The sequence below is a fragment of the Chamaea fasciata genome, unplaced genomic scaffold, assembly GCF_029207755.1.
Source record: "Chamaea fasciata isolate MVZ Bird 193981 ecotype frontalis unplaced genomic scaffold, bChaFas1.0.hap1 SCAF_7, whole genome shotgun sequence".
In the NCBI taxonomy this organism is placed as follows: Eukaryota; Metazoa; Chordata; class Aves; order Passeriformes; family Sylviidae; genus Chamaea; species Chamaea fasciata.
Genome location: NW_027094092.1, coordinates 22,875,685 through 22,895,454, shown reverse-complemented (window position 1 = coordinate 22,895,454; position 19,770 = coordinate 22,875,685). Strand labels below are relative to the sequence as shown.

The window sequence follows — 19,770 nt, the reverse complement described above, 5'->3', positions numbered from 1 at the left end:
CCTGCAATTTGCATATCTTGACACTACCTGTTACACAGATTGCCATAGCACTATTCCTTACTGTCCTATTTCATAAGTTTTTTAAAGGAGGTATTTAAGAATAAATCCTGGAAGATTATTTCTTAATTCCACAGTAGAAGCATTTCCCACTACAATTTTGGACCCAAACCTGTATCCAAAGTTAGAGCATACAACTGCTAATTCTCTAATATTATATCTATTTCCACTATTGCCATTGATTTCTCTGGTACCCTGAGCAGGTCGCTTTTCTTTGCATGTTTTCTCTTATTTCTAAATATAATTAAAAAGATAAATGAAAAATTACTTTTGACCTCAATATCAGAGGTATTGACCTTGATATACCAACCTGTTGGTAAAAAAAAAACAAATGCAGTTCTCATTTCCAGGACTCCCTAAGCAGGAAAATTTGACAGGACTTTTCTTGAACTACTGAACCCCAAACATATTTGGAAGGAATCTGTTCTGAAAGCAGCTTGACTGACCCCAAAGCACTGTTTCTTTTTCTGCTTTTAATTGTCTAACTATGTTTCTTGAAGGACTCCAACAGATGCTTTTGAATTGGAGGAACATTTCCACAGAGTATCATTTCAACTGTTACACTCCAAGTGATAAGCCTTCCAACTCTTTATTTTTTAATTCTTATAACATTCCTATTTTCATGCTCCCCCCTCTAACTTCCACACTGCCATCAGGGCCAGAATTGCTCTAATAATTCACACTGACATTACAGATACTATTAAGTCTACATACTTCAATGAAATTGCCTCTTTGCTGTCTCCTTTATGGCTTATAAAGATTCCTCATGGCTCACAAAATCCTATTTTGTTGTGGAATCTGTTTCATTGTCCTCCACAAACCATAGCCAAGGCTAAAGAGATTTTTTTCCATGAATCTTCATGCTGATACCCGATAAGTATTACACAGGACAGTGAATGCTTTTTATTTCCTAAATGTTGGCCTCTCTTGTAATTCACTCCTGGATGTCACTGTAATTTGGTGCTGATTCTCAGTAGTGAGCATAAACACAAGTAAACAGTAATTGTGTGATGTGTCCATATGGAATATTCATGAAAACTGATTCTGGAAGAATGAACATTCACGACCATCTGTATGAATTCTTTGCAATGCAGAGGCACTCTCCATGGAAAATACAGCCTCTCCAGTGTTCATCATCTTCATGTATTTTTTCTTCATTCTTTACCCACTCCTGCAGGATCTGAATGACCTTGTATTCACCCAAAATGAACATTAATCAGTCTGAGGTAGTGCAGGTCTCTTTAGCCACTAGTGCAAAGCAGATGAGTATGGAGGTACAGTAGATGCCCTTCCCTGAGTGCACACAGAGTGACTGGATATTGTGAAAATGCAAGGTCTTTCCTACTCTGCTACTAAATGACATAGGTCACTTCAGAAATGCTGGGTAGAGAGGATGCAGAATTTTAACTCCCATAGAACTGGAGGTGGGTCTGCCCTAAGTACTTCAGAACCCAGACAATATAATACTAACAGGAATTTGGGAGTGTGATGTAACCGATAGACATCAAAAAAATCAAATGCATTAAGGGTATTTCTCCTTTGCATAGTCAAAATCACTGAGGAAACATTACTACCATACATTTTGATAAGGTCAATATTCTATTCACTGCTTAAGATTTGTTTCCATTACTCTTTCATCAATGCTAGATACAGTAATTTTTTTTTTTCACATATTCTGTAAGGAAGCTTATTTTACTTGGGCTTTGCCTTTTCCTTTGCCTTTGCCTTTCCCTTCTGAACAGAAATAACTTGAAATATTCCATTCTTAAATCACCTAATAGGTTGATTTTCCATTTTCCATTCATGGTGCAGAGACCTGCAAATGTTGGCTGTTTAAATCAGCTTGTATACCTAGTTTATAATAAGACCTATATTTGGAGGCGTGCTCACTATAGGTTCCAATGCTCGCTTGAAGCTCAACCATGAAATGCTTTAAAGCATCATAAAGAAATTTCTTTTCCTTTTAAATTTAGAAAGTTCAAATTTAAACAGTTATTAAAAACCTATTTACGCAGTCTCCTGCCTCCAAATTGAAATAGAGGAGAACACTGTTATCTAAAAACCAGAGAGTGAAAGGATAAATTAGATTTCTGAAAGACCTTTCATTTTAATAGTCCTGTATGTTTTTAGTAACACAGGTATATATTTTTTACGATGTCATTTTTATCTTAACAATTCTCCTTTAATCTATTCAGTTCTGTCTCTCCAGCCTTGGCCTTTTTCCTCCCACTCTGAGGTTTCATAATGCTTTTTCAGCCATTATCTTTTCACCTAAATAATCCCTCATTTTCCGATTCTCAGGAGCAATGTCTCAGCTGAAAGCCTAATCCTGGCTACTGCCTATAATGGCTCCCCAGGACAAGTAATCATCTGAGCTATTTGACATTCACTTACGTTGGCCTTACTAGGACAGTAGAAGGATAGCATTTTGTGCTTCCTAACTTTGCCAGCTGTGTCTTCCTACACAAAATCCTGCAGGCTTGTATGGCATAAGATCAAAGTCTTTAAAAATCTTTAGGTTCATAAACCAAAAATATCATTAAACAGGAAATAATTATTCACCACTGTCTTCCCACTCGGTACACATGAACTGGACATTTTGTTCATCAATGTGTGTTGTCTTCCACTGGTGTGTGATCAGGCATGGTACCTTCTTCAGCCTACTCTCAATGTAGCATCCATACAGAGCAGGTTGGCAAAGATCCACTATTCTTTTATCCTTTAATGCAGAACTCCGCATGAGTGTTTCAGTAACCACCATAACAATAGCTTTTGCAAATTAAACTTATCCTTCTCCAAAATCCTTCTACAATTTTTTTTCTCCACTGTCCTTTATGGATACCTTGATGCATGTTATTTTTTTCCTGTGTTTTCCATGCAGAAACCCCAGAACTGCCAACACTTCATCTACAGCCTCTGCAGTGTTTGTTTCCTATACCCTGAGAATCATTCTATAATTACTTGTTGTCACAATACCTGCTCTGTGATTTGTATATACTTCAGAATATCTCTGCTCAGAATCACAGAGGGGGAAGGAACAAAACCTGTGTGTGTCTGTGTGTGGTTCTATCTGTCACATGTCACAGCACAGCTAGGTTTCCTTATGCTCCAAAATATGAGGGCAAAAAATTATTATCCATGTGATTCTTTGGTGAATGGCTGTTTGCAGAAGAGGAACTACCCAATTAGAAAGAGGAATTTATTTCATCTGTCACTTATTTTAATCCTCTTCCTTTTCCTAGTTAAGAAGGTTCAACTTTTCAATAAGGCTTTTTTCCTTAGAAGGGAAAGAAACACCACTCTAGTAGATTTAAGTGATCTGTTTTATGTCACTGGAAGCTGAAACAAGTACCCTGAAGTTATTTTTCAGATGCAAAGACTGTGTAGGTTTCTGAACATGCATTTTTGAAAACTAGAGTATTCCAGAAATCAGAAGGAGCTAATGAGCAGCCATGACTGCGAGAAAAGTAACATGTTATTAAATGCAAAGTATCAGGTAGCTCCATCCACTCTTACTACAGGCTTTTAAATATACTGTAGAAGGAAATTTACATGAATCTATATACCAAAACATCACCTATATATCAGGAATTCTCTACTTAGGAAGCTGTTCATTAGTATTTACCAACATACTTTGATAGTCAAAGTACCAGTTAAAATCTGGACTTTGTTAATCTCGGTTGATTTTAAATGCCTGATAAGAACTCTGAAAAGCTTTTTCAAGGGGCAGCTTTGACACTAAAACTTAGATAAGCTTAGATTATTTCCTAGGACCTGACACAAACCAGTTGTAGAAAAGCAGACATACCACTGGTAAAAAGAAAGGGAAAGCAACTGTCTGTCCATATTGTGGCGCCCTGGAATGCAAACTGGCCAGCTCTCTGAAAGCTGAAGCATTACAGGTGGACTTCTGGAGTCCCAGAAGCTGCCCAGGACAGAGGGTTCTGCAGCCCAGGGGCCCCCACAGGACAGCACCCAGCAGGGATGCAATGCGTGGTGATGGGTGTAAGCAAGCTGGTGCTTGTCTACTGCAGACAGAAGACCCCAGGGTCAAAGGAGCAGTAGCATGGAACCACCTACAGGCCTGTGCAGGACAGAAGTAAGAGCTGTGCTGGGCTGGGGCACCCCCCAGCGCCTCTTGCCAAGCCAGCCCCCATGACTGACATGCCTTTGCTCTGTGCCAGGCATGTGGGGAACTCGTGATGGGAGAACTCCCTGCAGGGTGAGCTGCTGGCCAGCAGGACAGGGCTGTAGGCTGGGGAGAAGACTTGCTCACAGAAAGTGAAACAGGAGATATGGCTCTAATACTTGTCAAATTCTCTGCATCACCGAGGCAAGGGCAGGGATGGTCTCACAGAATTGCTGCATCCTTGTCCCAAAAATGCCGAGCGCCAAGAGTGTTTAAGTGTCTCCAGTGGAGAGCTTGTCTCCAGAAAGAAGTGATGACTGGGCAAGTGTAAACATACACTATTCTGTAATATTATGTACTCAACCCTGCTCATAGCAGGTTGGTGAGGCAGTTAGCCTGTGCCTGGGAAATGCTCATGGCTGGAGCTGAACTCACAGCTCAAGAGCCATTACTGGAAGATGCAAAGTTTGCTGATGCTGTCAGCTGTCAGAAGAGGTTTGTATGGGAGCAAGGGATCACCAGGGCACTGCAGGGGAGCTCTTCTGTACCTACTGTATAATGCTCAAGTCTTCTTTCTTCTGCTAAAGATAGCAGAGATGCCAGTTTAATTCTCTTTTCCCTCTCTTGATTTATTCCATTTAGTAAATAGATGGGCTGTTCTCTTTTTTCTGTGAAGATTATGTCAGCTTTGACATATTATGTATTTTATAAGATGATATCTGTCTTTAATGGGTACAATGAATTTGATTCTGGCTTGGTCTGATTTACCCAGGTGATTAATGTGGTTATGATACAATATCTAATTGATGGATCTGACAGGAAATCTCTCCCGTTGGGATAAACATGGGCTGACTGATTGACACAGGTGAAAATCTGCATTAGGACCAGATGTATTTCAAAGCAGTGAAGCACTCAAAACTCTGATCTATCAGTATCCCTTGACTCAACACCAGTATTTTTACAGTAAAGCACTGAGCAGAATGGAGGTTTTTCACAATCTTATCTATAACAAAACTGCAAGCCAAGACCATTATTATTATGGGAGTTAATTCCAAACAAATTAATACAACCCAACACTATAAAATAAAGTTTGAAGTCTCATCTGAATAACCCTATCAAGTACTTTCACTCATACAGTCTACTCAAAGTTACCATCAAAATATTAATTATTTCTCAGATTGTTCAACCCTTCACAGTCTGGTGATACCAAGAAATAATGAAAAGAATTTGGGTCCATAGAGATACTGGTTTCAGCAAAGACAAAATAATTTTTTAACAACACCTTTACAGGTTGCTTGTTACTGGGATCTTCTAAACTTGAAAAGCAAAATTCAGGGTTTTAATTATGAAGTCCTATGCATAGTGGATAGGTTTCAAAAGTCTTTCTTTTAAGACAATTTTTGAGCAGGGTTGCTTATGCTTTTAAACATAAATGTCTTTTCATTAAAACCCTCTTTTCTGGTCTGCTTTCTTTTAAGGCTTGCTGAACTATTTGAAACCATTAATCTCACCCCCCATGTTCAGAAAGCATTGCAACCAGTTTTTAGATTTCAAAAGTCATCCAGTGGGAAAAAGGCTGCATTCTACAAAGAGCAGAGAAGTTATACATGATCCATTTTCTCCTGTTGGCCATGACATCTGCAGCAACAGTGCTCCACTTTTCTTTCCATCTTTACATGACACTGTATACTTTTATTACGTCACAAATAGTTTTCAGGTTACTAGTTTCTAGTGATTTGTGGGAAATATATTGTCCTGGTCTAGAACTAACATGGGACTTGCTGAGAAAACAATTTTTCTTTGTTATTTCCATTTCACTTCATACATTTTATCGCTGAAGTTATGCTAATGACCAATAATTACTGAATACTGTCTCATTTTCTCCAATTCAGCTTGGAGGAAATCTCTGGAGACCATCTGGTACTGACAGTACTTCTCTGGGTAACCTGTTCCTGTGTCTCATCACCCTCATGAAAAAAATTTCTTCCCAAATCTAAACCTAAATTCCAATTAGGTCCAATCTAAACCTACCCCTATCAGTTTTAAATTGTTGCCTTTTGTCCTCCCACTATAAGCCTTGGTAAAAAGTGTCTGTCTTCCTGTTAACTCCCTTTATGTTTTGAAAAGTCACAATAAAGTGACCTCAGAGCCTTCTGCTCTTCAGGTCGAATGCAATTATTTAGCACAATTTTCAAGACAATGGGAAGCAGTAGGATCCTAGAACAGGGAATTCAGGTTAAATTTCAAGTATATAGACTTGAAATAATGCTTCACAGGGCAAATTCTGTGTATGGATACACTTTAAACAAGACTGGATAACAATACTTTCTAAAGACATGACAGAGAGTGTAACCACCAGAAACCTTCACCGCTGTCCAAATTGTGTCAATTAACAAAGAATGCTTTGTTGAAGGAAAAGGAAATTGTTCCAAACCAACTGATGAAGAAATGGACTAGAATAAAAAATGTTTGCTTATTATTCAAAGAAACCACATAAAAACCTTTCAAAACAAGCTTTAAAACAACTTTTAAAATAAACCTTTAAGCAGAGTGATGACCCAAAGCAGAGTAGAAACACTATTTCTAACTATAGAGAGAAGAAAAAGCAGTCTAGAATCTAAATTACAGGTCAATGAAGAACTGCCACGCTCAATATTGTCCCAGTTTCTTTAAGTGAATTTTAACAACATGCCTGCATAGGCAGAGAGGCTGGTTGTTGCTAGTTCATTACACTTCAATATGATAGAAGAGAAGAAAACATAGAGTGCGTCAGTATTCACATGAACCCTCTAGTAGAGAGAAATAAGAAGCTCCCAAACTCCCAGTGTGTTTGGAGAACTGACCCTAGAGAAAAGTATTACTTCTACTCAACTGGCCAACTGGGACTAATACACCAGACAGAGACTACTGAAAGTCAATGAAAACAACTGAGTAAATGGGAATCCCTACGTCTCCATCAAGATTTTTTAAAAAATCAATGCCGCTTTATCTTCACACACCTTAGTAACTAGAAGGTATTTCTAAAGTACTGAGAAATCAGAGATATCCCACTGGGGAAAAATCTGATGCACAAATACAGAACCTAAATTTCTCTATGTATTTTTCAAAAATGTCCATGGGTGACTGAGGAATATAAGGAGTTATTTTCTAATTAAAGAAAAGCAATGATACATTCAGTGGAATTGGAATGCAGCAACTGCCAAATAAAACAAACAATAAAATATTTTCATTTTTATCACACTGCATAGTTAAGCTATGGTACTAAGTAATACCAGAAATCACTGATGCCAACAGCTTAGGACTCTAAGGTGGACTTCATGTTTATATAAAAACTTGCAATGTTCACAATTATTTTAGGTAGAAAAAAATCATAAAACAACTATTAAATTTTATAAGCCTTCATGCATCAGTAAACAAGCAAATCTTTAACTGCTGAGAATTAGGAAGAAGCCTTCCATGTGGACAAAATATTCCATAATTGCCCACCTTGGGGTTTCTTGCACTTCTCTCTGAAGCATCCAGTGCTGGCTTAAAGAAAATGAAATGCACGGACGACCAGCCTGATCCATAATGGTAATTCTTACTCTATAATGCAATGTAACTCTTTTTACTTTTTGAAAACATTATAAAATTACAACATAGAAATCTATATCACAGATGTTTTACCTGTGAACATTAAGAGCTACTGGTTAATCTCATCTCTTCATGGCAGCATTACTCCCATGTAGACCAGCTATCCCTTTGGTCAGGTTTAATTACCTTGACAGTACCATCCAGTGCTGTCAATCTCAGCAAGCCAATGCTGCTTTGTAGCCCAGCACTATGGCATTGCCATACCTAACAGGCTTTTGTTTGAAAGACCACAGCTTTATAAGTTTGGAAGCCCCAAGCGTTACATCTAGTTGGGCTGGATTTGTTTGGACTCCTCCTGTCCTTCCTGTGCTTTGCTTTACTTGATTTTGCTGTAACAGCAGCAGGCTTGGCACTGGAGACCACATGGCTGTAAACAGCTCACCAATGCTTAAAGAAGTTAAAGAAATGTATATCTAGAAACTGAAAAAACTGGTGTTAGGGCTTACAGAGAAAAGAAATAGTATCTACATCACATAAAGTATCATATATAGTAAATTCATGTATATTGTGAAGCTGCAAAACAATAAGGAGAGAGCAAAAAATATGAAAGTGTGTCAACGAACAAAAATGACTCCTAACAGATCCTGAGCAGTGAAAGAAGAAGACATGAACATCAGTTGTCTCCAGTAAAGGACACCACATAATGCTGTCTCACCACAGCCTTGCCCTTCACATATCAGAATGAAACCACTGGAACTCAAAGGAGAAGGGTAAACATAACAGCAGAAAAAGGGAGAAGAAAAAGTGTGTGTATAGTAATTGTAACTGTATTCTTCCACCTGGTCTTCTCTCTTTCTGTAGGAATGAACTATGACTGTTTGATTAGATGGTCAAGATTTCCTTCAATAAGCAAGTAGTTATATATATAAATCATTAACAATTTATTATGTATTTATGTGAGGATGTAACAGGAAGCATTTACAGATTTTTACTCTTGTTGTTCTCTGGAGGTATAAAAATAATTCTCCCTTGTGGCATTTCTTGAATGTTTATGAGAGTTGAACTGACAAGACATTTGCGAAATTGACAATTCTTACCGTACGTATATCTCTCACCTAATGATGTTTCCTTTTACTTCAGAATTCAGAAACTGGGATTATTAGCAGTGCTTTCCACTTCACTGTATTTATAATCTCTTGCAGGTTTTTTTCTTCCCTAAGGCTATTAGTTCCATACTTTTCTTAATCTTAAAAATTTTAGTCTCCTGCACTGCCTTGACATTAAGAAATCTTAGCAATAGTTCACTTTATTTACTCACAGTCTCAAAAACTGTGAAAATAACATTTTACTAAATGTGATGAATCCTGAGAAGAAGGCCCTTTGCTGAAAAGTAGGGATGTTTAATGAAGAAGAAGAGCATTGGAAAGAAAGACATGGAAGCAAAAAGTTCCATTAAAAAAAAAAAAAAAAAAAAAAAAAAAGAGATTGCAGGAAGAGAAAGAGTAGTATCAAGTTTAGGCCAAGTTTACTTTTCTGTGAAATCAGAATCTTCCCCTCCTTGATACAGAATATTTGGGCACCATCAGGCAAGTCACTCAAACCAAGCACCTACTACTACATGCTCTTTCCCTCAGTTCTTGAATGCCTGCCTTGCTACTCCCGGTCTGCTCAGGACAACAGTTGAGTGTTTCCAGCTGGAACTGAATTGTGCTTTGAACACATAATAGGCTATACAATGCAGAGAGCTCTTAAAAACTGTGCCACAGACACATGATGGTGTACAACCACAAGTATGTGATGCTCTTCACCTCAGTCTCTGTGAATAAGCTTTCCCGCAGTCAACTGGAAGTAGTAATGAAAATTCTTCACATTATGATACTAAATGCATTACCATTTATAATGCAGTTAAATATGTTTGTAATGTTTACAAAGGAGGAGTAAAAATCTCAACTCTTCATAGCTTGGGGTTGCTTATAAGCCCTGTAGTGCATGCTGAATAACAGAATAAAAATCAAGTATTGAGTATTTTTTTAGCAAGTGAGCATGGTTCATGCTAAAATATATGGAGATTATATGGCAAGGAAATGGAGTAACCAAGTTGAAGCAGCAATGTTTCATAAATGGAAAATTAAGTTTTAATTATAAAATGTAAAAGCTTTTTAACTCTGGAGTATCTTTAATATCTTGCATTTTTAAAGCAAGTTGAAAAGCAGAAAATGCTGCATGTAAAATCAGCTCACATCCCTAAGATTGAACTTGTCAGTCACCACACATATCTCAAGCATTTGAGCATGTGGAAGAAGTAGTGTCAGCGTCTTCCCATCCTCTTTGTAGGCCTGCTAATTGCTTCCAGCCAAGTGCTTCACAGGTATTTTACAGGACAGTCCCTGCTGCTTTTTCTGGTTTGTTTGTTTTTTAATAAACCAAAACAACAAAAATGACAAACCACCAAACAGCTCTTTAGACCGGTGGCCAACATCCTACTAGAATCAGACGAGATCTTCCTCTCACAGCTCTTTGTTTCCTTCTATCAGATGGTTTCTTACCAAAGAGAAACTCCTAATTTGTTTCCTCGTCCCATCAGTTTGTTCATGGCAGTCCATTCAGCTTTCTCTCCTGATTTTCCTAGCTCTGTCAGTACTGATTGACTGACCAGACCTTCAATTTCCTTCCTATTGCAATAGGGACATGGCACCATTTTTCCCCCAGACATTTCTCACTTGCCACTTTTCTCTCAAGGATGTTAAGTGACAGCATCCCTGCTTCCAACCAGGAAAAGCCTCCCGCCTGTACACACCTATTTCAGCCGTCAGTTTCCAACATATTCACTCTCCTTCCTCTAGTTTTACATATTCTTTTCTGCACAAAGAAAAAAATCCTTGCATATTTTTTTCCTAATTTTCAATGCTTCGCTGTACTTCAATCTAAGCAGAAGGCGACTGTGAAGCTCTACATGCACACTCCAGGGCTGTAACAGAGATGTCAGGGAATATGTCATACACATTCCTTCTGTTCAGCAATGAACATGTGGTTTGGGCATCGGTAGTGAGAGGAAAGCTAATGTCTACAAACAATTTAAATGGTGAAGGTGTGGGTGTTAACATCTTCAAAATGGGTCCTAATGCCTCTCCTAACTTTGTGCAGCAGGTTTGCTGCAGAGCCCAGACAGCTCGGCTCCTGGAACAGAGAAGGGTCTCCACAGCCTGGGTTTCTGAGCTTTGGGGTGAAATGGCAGGTTCAAGGGGGGAATACATGGAAGGCAGTTCGGGAAGGCTGTGCCTTCTGAGTACCTCAGCCAGAGGGGGAAGGAAGAGGGCACCATGCGGCTGGGAGTTTAGGATAAAAGGAGGATGTGCCCTCCAAAACCCCGAGGGAGAGGAAACCCCGCCGGGCGCGTGCCCCGATGGACTCTCCCTTTATTCGAATGAACTTCTAGCATTCTTCTGTCTCCTTTTTGGACATAAACCTCTGGCGTTTGTGGATTTTCCTCCCAATAGGAGCTAAAAAAGGATTAAGCTTGCTGAAGATTCTAGCTGTAAAACTCTTAGAAGTTTATATTCTGCAATTTGACCAAGTTTGGGCTCTTTTTATTACGAATTTCACAGCAGATATACCCTGCTGTAAAGGCTTCCCTACTTCCAAATTTTACACCTTTACCCAAAACATGGACCCAGAAGAGGCTCTGAAAGAAAGAAAGATGCTTTTGAATTATTCAACTTTGCACAATAGCTTATTTTTCCCAAACTTCTAGAAACTGACAAAGCTTTCTGATGATGAATCCACCCTCTGAGTCCAGAATTGCCTGATGAGTACTGCATCTTGTCACAGCATTTAATACTGCAAGTATGGTTATCAGACAAAATTAATAAGAGTAACAGAAATTAATTTGCCAGATATCTTAAGTTCTAAGCCTTAAATTCATATCCTGCAGTCTCTACTCATTATAGGAGTATTTCTGCACATAAGGAATGCAAATGCGCATGTATTTTATAATATGACTGTGTGACAATATAATTCTCTCGTAGAGAGTTAAAATCCTGATATGCACACATTCATCCTTAATGGTGTGACAGAGCTTTTCAGTTGACATTTACATAATTTTGCTGCCAGGGTTACCAGGATATATTTACATATATGGGTTTCATTTCATATATATCATATACCTTTTCCATCGTAGAGACACACGATAAGCCACAGTTATCTAAATTGATGTGAAGCAAAACTGACACAATGCCAACCAAATTCCCAGAATGACAATTCAGTCTGTCATTGCATCACCCCTCAGGCAAGGCCTGAGTAAGAAAGATATTGTTTTGTCCCTTGAAGGTCAATAAGCACAGGTTCAGCTAGAGCTTTGAAAAAAATAAAATGCAAGGAGTATTTTTCAGTAACTCTTGAGTTCTGGGGCTATGCATGTAAATTTTGACTTGAACTTGAGACCAAGTCCTTGATCTAATGCATAAGTGTTCAAGCCTTAAAGCTTTCTTTGATAGTACATTCTTTTCAGTACATTTTCAGACATATTGATGAGTATGTTAGATAATCATTGAAATATCCTTTCATAAATATCCAAGCAACTTACCTTGGAATGGGAAAAAAATGTGGATAAACTTCAGAACTGCGTTTAACTCACCCGTCATCATCATCATCATCACCTTGGCCTCATCTGTGTACTACATCTGATATCCTCCCTAACTGAAGAGTGATCCTTATGGAGAGAATTCTACAAGAGAATCAGTTACCTGGTGTTTGAGACTTATATTCCTGGTTGCTAAGAGGGTGGGTTTAGATGTTCATCATATTGTCATATACATAAGAGCTAGGACATGACTGAAAAGCTATGGACATAGCTGAAAAGTTAGAGTCAGAGCATCTCATTCTTACTGCAAACTGAACATCCATCATGCACTAAATGCTCTTTGCATCCTTATGTGATGTATCTCACTTTTTGGTTGTCTCTGAAGTTAGTTCTGTGTAGGTGTATTATACATTGTGGCATGGGGTAGCACAAGTCTGACAAATGAGTATGAAGAGAGATACCAATGGTACTATCCTGCTGAAATACATGCAGAAACAGAAGGAAATTATTGGCCCACTTTTTAATAGGAGAGGTGAACTAGTCGCCAACTCTGAAAAGGCAGAATTTCTCTACACTTTCTACACCTCTCTCTTTACCAGCATTTTTGGCTCCCAAGCCTTGTGAACAAAAATCCAGGTTGATGAAAACACAGGTCCACTCTCAGTGAAGGACGAGTTAGTGTGTGAACAATTACAGGAGTTTGACCCCTACAAATTCATGTGCCCTGACAATATCCACTCATAAGTGTTAGAGCACTGGCTGAAATAATTGTGAGGCCAGATGTATCCCACTCTGGGCTGTAATTACATCAGAGTCTGAGGAACAAGGCTGAGCAAAAGAGTAGGTCACACTGACTCTCAAGGTGAAGGACTGCCTGAGTTCCCTGCATGCTTTACCTTCCCTTTACCTCAACTGTTTACATAAATACTGGTCATTGCCATTGTCTTTGCTCTTTTACTTTCAACTGTGAGAAAAATCATTTAGGATTTCAGTGCCTTTGAGAAATTTTGTAATTTTTAGGAGGGGGAGGGATGAAAGATGCTATTATACGTGAAGTTTTTTATGGCTACAGTCAACCAGCATTCCAGCCTGCTGACAATTGTAGATCTGATAAATAGGGATGGCTTTATTGAGTGGAAATGTGATGGACTTTATACCTTCTTTTCAATTTATCTGATTTTCACCAGAAAGAGTTTGCTAAAATGCTAAGATAAAGTTTGCCACGTTGTACCTTCACAGTCAGACTAGAAAAGCAATCACTCATGAGATAATCATGAGATACCATGGACTACTAGTAGCTGAAATCTAAAGTACCTATTAAGAATAATAATTTGGAGGAAGACACATGCTGGCTGGCGGAAAAAATTTGTTTGTTCTTTGCTATTGGAAGCCTTGTTCAAATCCAGTCTTGGTTCACATGAGTGTAGTGATGTGCAAATACCGGAAAAGAAATCTGGTTTAGGGTTTTTAATTTTAATTTTTTCTTAAAAAGGATACAAAGACAGCCAAAGAAGGGAGTAATAAGCCATAAGAGATAAAATGGTCCAGGTGAGGAGTCATTAAGTACTTGGAGATGTTGGCTTCCAGCACTAGGTATGGCAAATGAAATGGGCTATGCAGAGGAATGGAATAGGCAAGTCAGCCAGTTATAAAATAAGGGACTTACAGTGGCAGATGAAGACCACAGACCTACTGCAGTACTGTTCCACTTTTGTCTAAAACCTTACAGCTCTGAGACAATGGGCAGTCAGAACAGAAGATTTCTTCCAAGAGAAAGCTGTCTATTTAAGGAGATATTGTAATAATATAAATCTTTGAACAGATTTACTTTGTTCTGCTAAAATGAAAGAGAAAGAAAAAGACACTACATGTATTTACAAATTGGCAATAAGACATATAGGGTAATCATATAATAATATATTGCATTAGACCTCTAAATAAAAGAGTTGCTCCAAAAGCATTCAGGGAGTTAAAAGAAATAAAAGATAATTGAATTTAAAGTACGGAAATCAGTGATCTAAAATCATCAGCAAATCCCATAAAGATATCCATTGATGAAGCTCATTAACACCAAAGAGAAAGAAATAAAACTCTGCTTGGATATGAAAATTTGAAATAAGGGAAAGAGTCAAAGTGGAGGGCTGTGAAAAGTGGGATGGAATATCATGGGATACACTGGTGAAAAACACCTGGATTAAAGAAGTACGAACCATCAGAGAAGAGGCAGGCACTAGAAGGGGACAAAGAGAGAAGAGTGCTGTGAAATCAACTACAGCAATTCGATAAAGACCCATGCTGGATTAAATCTTGACATAAGTGATAAACTAGTCAAAGTACTTAGGGAAGTGGTAACGAGATTAAGTCTTCTGGTGTCTATTAGAAGACTCTATATCCTGAAGTTAAAAATGCTAGAGACTAGCAAAAAATTGAGAGTTCACTGAATTATGTCATAGATGATAGAATTGAGGTAGACTACTGTAAAGAGGAAATCCAACATGGTACACTGTTCTCTTGAGCAGGTTGCATGACCAATATATATGTGCAAAGACCACTGACATCCAGCATTTAAGACAACACTGGTAATAGGAAAAATATCAGACAAATAATTTGTAATGCAAGTCAGAAAGAGAAACCTGTGACTTCTAAGTGACAAGAAATGACAGAAAGCCATATGAGAGGGTTTACAGATAAGAATATGATGAATAAGCCATATCAAGGCCCAGTGTAAGAATTGTGAAAATTCAAATGAGTATGAGTTTCAGCCTGGTGAACTCAGTGTTGCAGTACGACAGTTGAACACCCCATGTAAAGTGCACTGCAGATATTGTTGTGTGTCTTTTTGCAATGCATTATTTTTTTTATGAATACGTTTAGTCTAATTACTTGACCTTAATTTAAACACAAAACTGTATTTCATTGTACTGACATTGCTGTGAAAAGGAATGAAAATTTCTCTGTACTTTTGAAAAAACACCAAATTTTGCCAGCAGATCCCAGGGTTTGCCATCCATTATACTAGATAAAAGTCAGGCAGCCTGGCGTTACCTAACACTATTTTCCCTAACTTTTTAAGCCTTTATGAACAAGAGCACAGCCTCTTTATAGCCATACCATACTCCCCTGATTCTGGGGAATCGCAGACATTCCCCACAGAGAGGCAGTATGTGAAGTCCAGACCAAATCAGCATAGTTTGTTAAGTTTGCTAAGAAAAGCACTAATTGATGTCTCAATGTTATCAATTTGTCTTCTGAGAGAAGATTCTTTTATTAAACCTTCTTGATGGTGGATCATCATTTAAAGAGTTGGGGGTCTTGGGGATTATTTCAGTTTGTTTTTGTTTGTTTCTTGGTTAGGGGTGAGGGATGCTAGGTAATGAAGATGGGAATAATGAAGAATTTTTGAGAAGCACAGCTTGCCTTAAAACTGAATAAGTATTACAGATTTTCTTTTACCAGTTTCTGAATCCCTTCATATTGGCCACAATCAAAGATTAGGACCCCAGAGTCCGTGGACTCCTGATATGCTAATTCTGCCATAAATACCCATAACACAAATGACCCCCACACTCAACAGAAGCACAGAACTCTTAAACTTTTGTCTGGCAGATCTGATGAGAGAGTTGGGTGCTATTTTAAGACTTCCAAGAACTTCCCACTGACTGCATGGTAGGACATCATGGACCTTATTTTAACACCATCAGCTGCAGACAGAAGAGCAGCCACATTAACTGTACAAATCATAGATCTTCTGTTTTTCTAATATATTGACCTAGAACTGCAGGTGAAGTATGGTAAAAAACACAATAGATTTTGATAAATCTTTAATTTGCTATATGAAAAACATTTGCCAAGTAATTTTCCCCCTACAGTTTAATCACCAACATCTAGTCTTTTAACAAGTTTTTATCCATTGTATGCTACCTAGAAAAGAGTTCTGTATCTGCAAGAGAAGGGGATTTTCTCTTCAATCCTAGTTCCCAGCAAGAAGTCCTTCAATTTAGCCTGAGGAGGTTACTACAGACAAGAAGGCAGAGAGTGAAATTACATTTATACTCCACGCTGGAACAGGAAATTGCCTTTTTTTTTCCACATGCGATTGTTCTCCAACTGTTCCATGATTATTGAGAAGACAATAAGGGCAGTGGGATTCTTGCAATAAGAGGGAAAAGGGTTTTTCAAATTCTTGATACACTGAAAACATGGTCCAAATTTCTACTAAAAGTATATCCACCTTGCATTTCAAAAGGGCTAATGTGACTTGGGTATTACATATAATAAAAAATATTCTGTTTACCTGCATTCTTACAAAATCTTTGCTCCTCGGATGAACTTCAGAGACTGTATTCCCTCTCCTCATTCTTGAAAGAATACATGTATTACCAGGCAGAATAATATTATTCATCCCTTTTCCGATATGTAGAAGATAAATCAAGAGACGTAGTAGATCTGCAGTCCTTCATAGAGGATACAAGAAGGAATTGTGTTTCTCAGACAGTCAGAGCTGGTAAGAAAATACAAGGAGGTAAAGACTTTAGTTAAGACAAGTGACAGAGCTATAAAACAATATGAATGAAGAGAAGCGTTTAGAAACAAAGCCACATTCCTGTAGGTTTTAAAATTAAAGAATTGTGGGGTAAGATGAAGTAAACAGAAAGAAAAATGGCAACAAATGAATGGGATACAGGGGCTCACAGTGCAAGACTGAGGAAGGGCTGGATGGGGTCAATACAGATGATTTTTCTAGGAGGCAGAAATACTGCTCTTTGTAAAGAAATAACTTCAAAATTCTCAAAATGAACAGGGGAAGACAATATCCCCTCCCAATCTCCTTACTTCTCTAGCAAAATTCTTCCTTCCAGCAAGCGTTTCCCTTTATTTCACTTTAAAAAGTAATAATTTTCCAGACAGAATGGCTGGGTCTGCCAGTTCTTACTCACCATGTTACCATTCATGTTCCTGTCTTGGCAGTAATAAAATTGCTGTTTTCCCTCATGTTTAAGAAACTTGATGTTAAGAGTGGTTAAATGAATAAGACATTAAACACAAAATAAAAATCAGTGACTGTGGAAAAATACCTGTTAGCCACAGTGTAGGTCCCATCAGAGAGGCTACATCAAGTACAGTCATTATCTAATGTTTTTACTAAGACAGCATTCCAGTCCTAAGTTAGGCATCCAACAGGGTGTCTAACATCACATATGAAACTGCTCACTATAAGTACACACTGCTCTTCTAGAGCAGGGTCTATTTGCTCCTTTTAAAGAGAGTCAGACAGATCTCATTAGCATGACCCACTTTCTTAAACAAGGGAAGTCTATTTAGGTTCATCTGTAATTGAGTTACCCAGAAATTACTGAGCTACCCACAAATTCTCCTTAAAGAAGTACTGACACAGAAAACAGAATATGAAATGTCAAAAGTCACTTCAATTTGATATGTTGTATATGACAGCAGTGGGGCCACCATTACCAGCAAGACCAAGAAGAAATAATAGGAAGGAAAAAGAATTCTTTTAGCCTAACATTGTAACAATGACCATTTTTTCACATTGAAATACTAAGTGCTCGGGTGCTGAGGGTTAACATAGTGGGACAACAGCCAGGTTAAGAAGGATAGATAGGAGCTCTCCAAGTAACTTCCAAATAAGAAAGGTCATCTACATTTTTTTGTTTAATCCCTCTTGTTAATAAATATTGATCATTGTTTCAGTGGAGGATTTAAACCTTAGCCTGAAACACACAGCATTTTTATAAGAACATTAGAAGACAAAATTTTCTCTCTTTTTTTTTCCTAACATAAACAAGGCAATTTCCACATGTAGCTATTTTTTGCCTTTAACGAAGGAACCATGAAGACAAACCCTTAGAAAAACTTTCCGACTGTACTTCAATTTTGATGGAACAGAATTTAAGATCTGATCCACTGGTTTTAACTCCTGGCTTCAGGAAAATAAGTAATTCTAAACCACATCTGTACTGCTCTGTTAACTTGTTTTTAGGTGTGACCACATGGAGATCACCACCCAGAAGCAGGTGCTGGCAACATCCACCAAATATGAAGAGTCCTTAGCCAGGACATGCAGCCAATAATTCCTGGGTGTATTTTTGAAATGTTGACACTCCACCTGCATGCCACTGGGAAGACTCTAAGTTCTGTAAGCACTCTGGACGATTAGGAAATAGAACCTTTACAAACTCTGGCTGGACCTAGGCAGGATAGGGTGGAGTTATAGCACAGCATGCTGTAACAGAATAGTGAGAGCCCTGCAGCCCTTTAAACAGAAAGAAGTTTTAAACTAAATTCCTCAAATTTCAGTCTTGATTTTATAGTAAAACTATCCCAAGTTAAGGGAAATGGTACAATGGGTTTTGAATAAATTAATAAATAACATCATTAGCACTTGCCGTGTATTCTGGAGGTCATCTACTCCATCCTATCATTCAAAGCAGGGTATACTAGAGCAGGCTGCTCAAAACTTTGTGTAGCAAAGCTAGGAATTTCTGCAAAGATGGAAATAGAGAAGTTTCTACCAGAAATAGTGAGAATACTTCAAGCGCATAATTAAAATGAGAAATGAGTAAACTGATTTAACTAGAAGCAGTTCTCTTTAATATTCATTCAAAGCATAAAATAAAATAATGAATTCTCTGCAGTTCTTCAGAATGATGCGAACCTCTGAAAATAAATTCTAAATGGTGTACTCTTTCCAGGCAGCCTCAAAGGCCAAAAATTCCCAAAGGATATAAGAACATCTGATATCCCAGTGTCAGTGCCAACTAAGTGTTCAAACTCGCCCTGTAATTCTCACACTGAATAGTTATACTGTGGTCAGAAGGCACTTAAAAATTAAAAGAAGAAATACTGGAAAAATAGCTCTTCACATTAAGTTTCCACACAGATTTATGACTGGGTTATACATTGTTGAACTCTGAAAAGCATGTCAAATTTTAAAGAGGTATGCAACCTTCCTCTCCCCTGTCTCTCCTTCCCCCCACCCCCAACAGTATATGTGTTAGAATCTGTAAGTTCTAGCAGAGAACAATTTGGAAGATCGCTGTGTTTTACGTAAGAATGGCCGTTTTTTTCAGCTCTTTGCCTCCAGTTCTACTCAGAACCTGAAGGTACATAAGCAGCTGCAAAAAAATAATGAAAACAGAGTTAATTAAAAAAATACTCAAAGAACATTTGGGCCCTATTTTTTTTTTCTCTTCGTTAATTTGATTTTAACTTGATTGCCTGGATTAAAATGAGGGCACATTGTAGTTCTTAATTCAAATTAATTCCATAGGGTATTTCCTGATTTGTGAATTGGTTAGGGGAATTTTTTTCAGAGATGAGAGAAGGGGGAATGAGCCTAAGTCTTCTTAAATCCACACTTCTCTCTGCTGCTATCTGTTGATAAGTAGACTATAGAAATCTCATAGCTTTGATT

General features: G+C 37.9%; 1 long non-coding RNA gene across 1 annotated transcript in view; it reads right to left on the bottom strand.

Annotated features, from left to right (window-relative positions):
* LOC136291740 (uncharacterized) overlaps positions 1–17,537 on the bottom strand; it is a 32,641-nt gene extending 15,104 nt beyond the window's left edge. Inside the window, exons 1-2 of the long non-coding RNA XR_010721685.1 lie at positions 17,414–17,537; positions 16,633–16,839 (exon numbers count right to left, since the gene is read on the bottom strand). This is a non-coding gene — a long non-coding RNA (uncharacterized lncRNA). The remainder of the gene's footprint in view (positions 1–16,632; positions 16,840–17,413) is intronic.
* Positions 17,538–19,770: the final 2,233 nt, after the last annotated feature.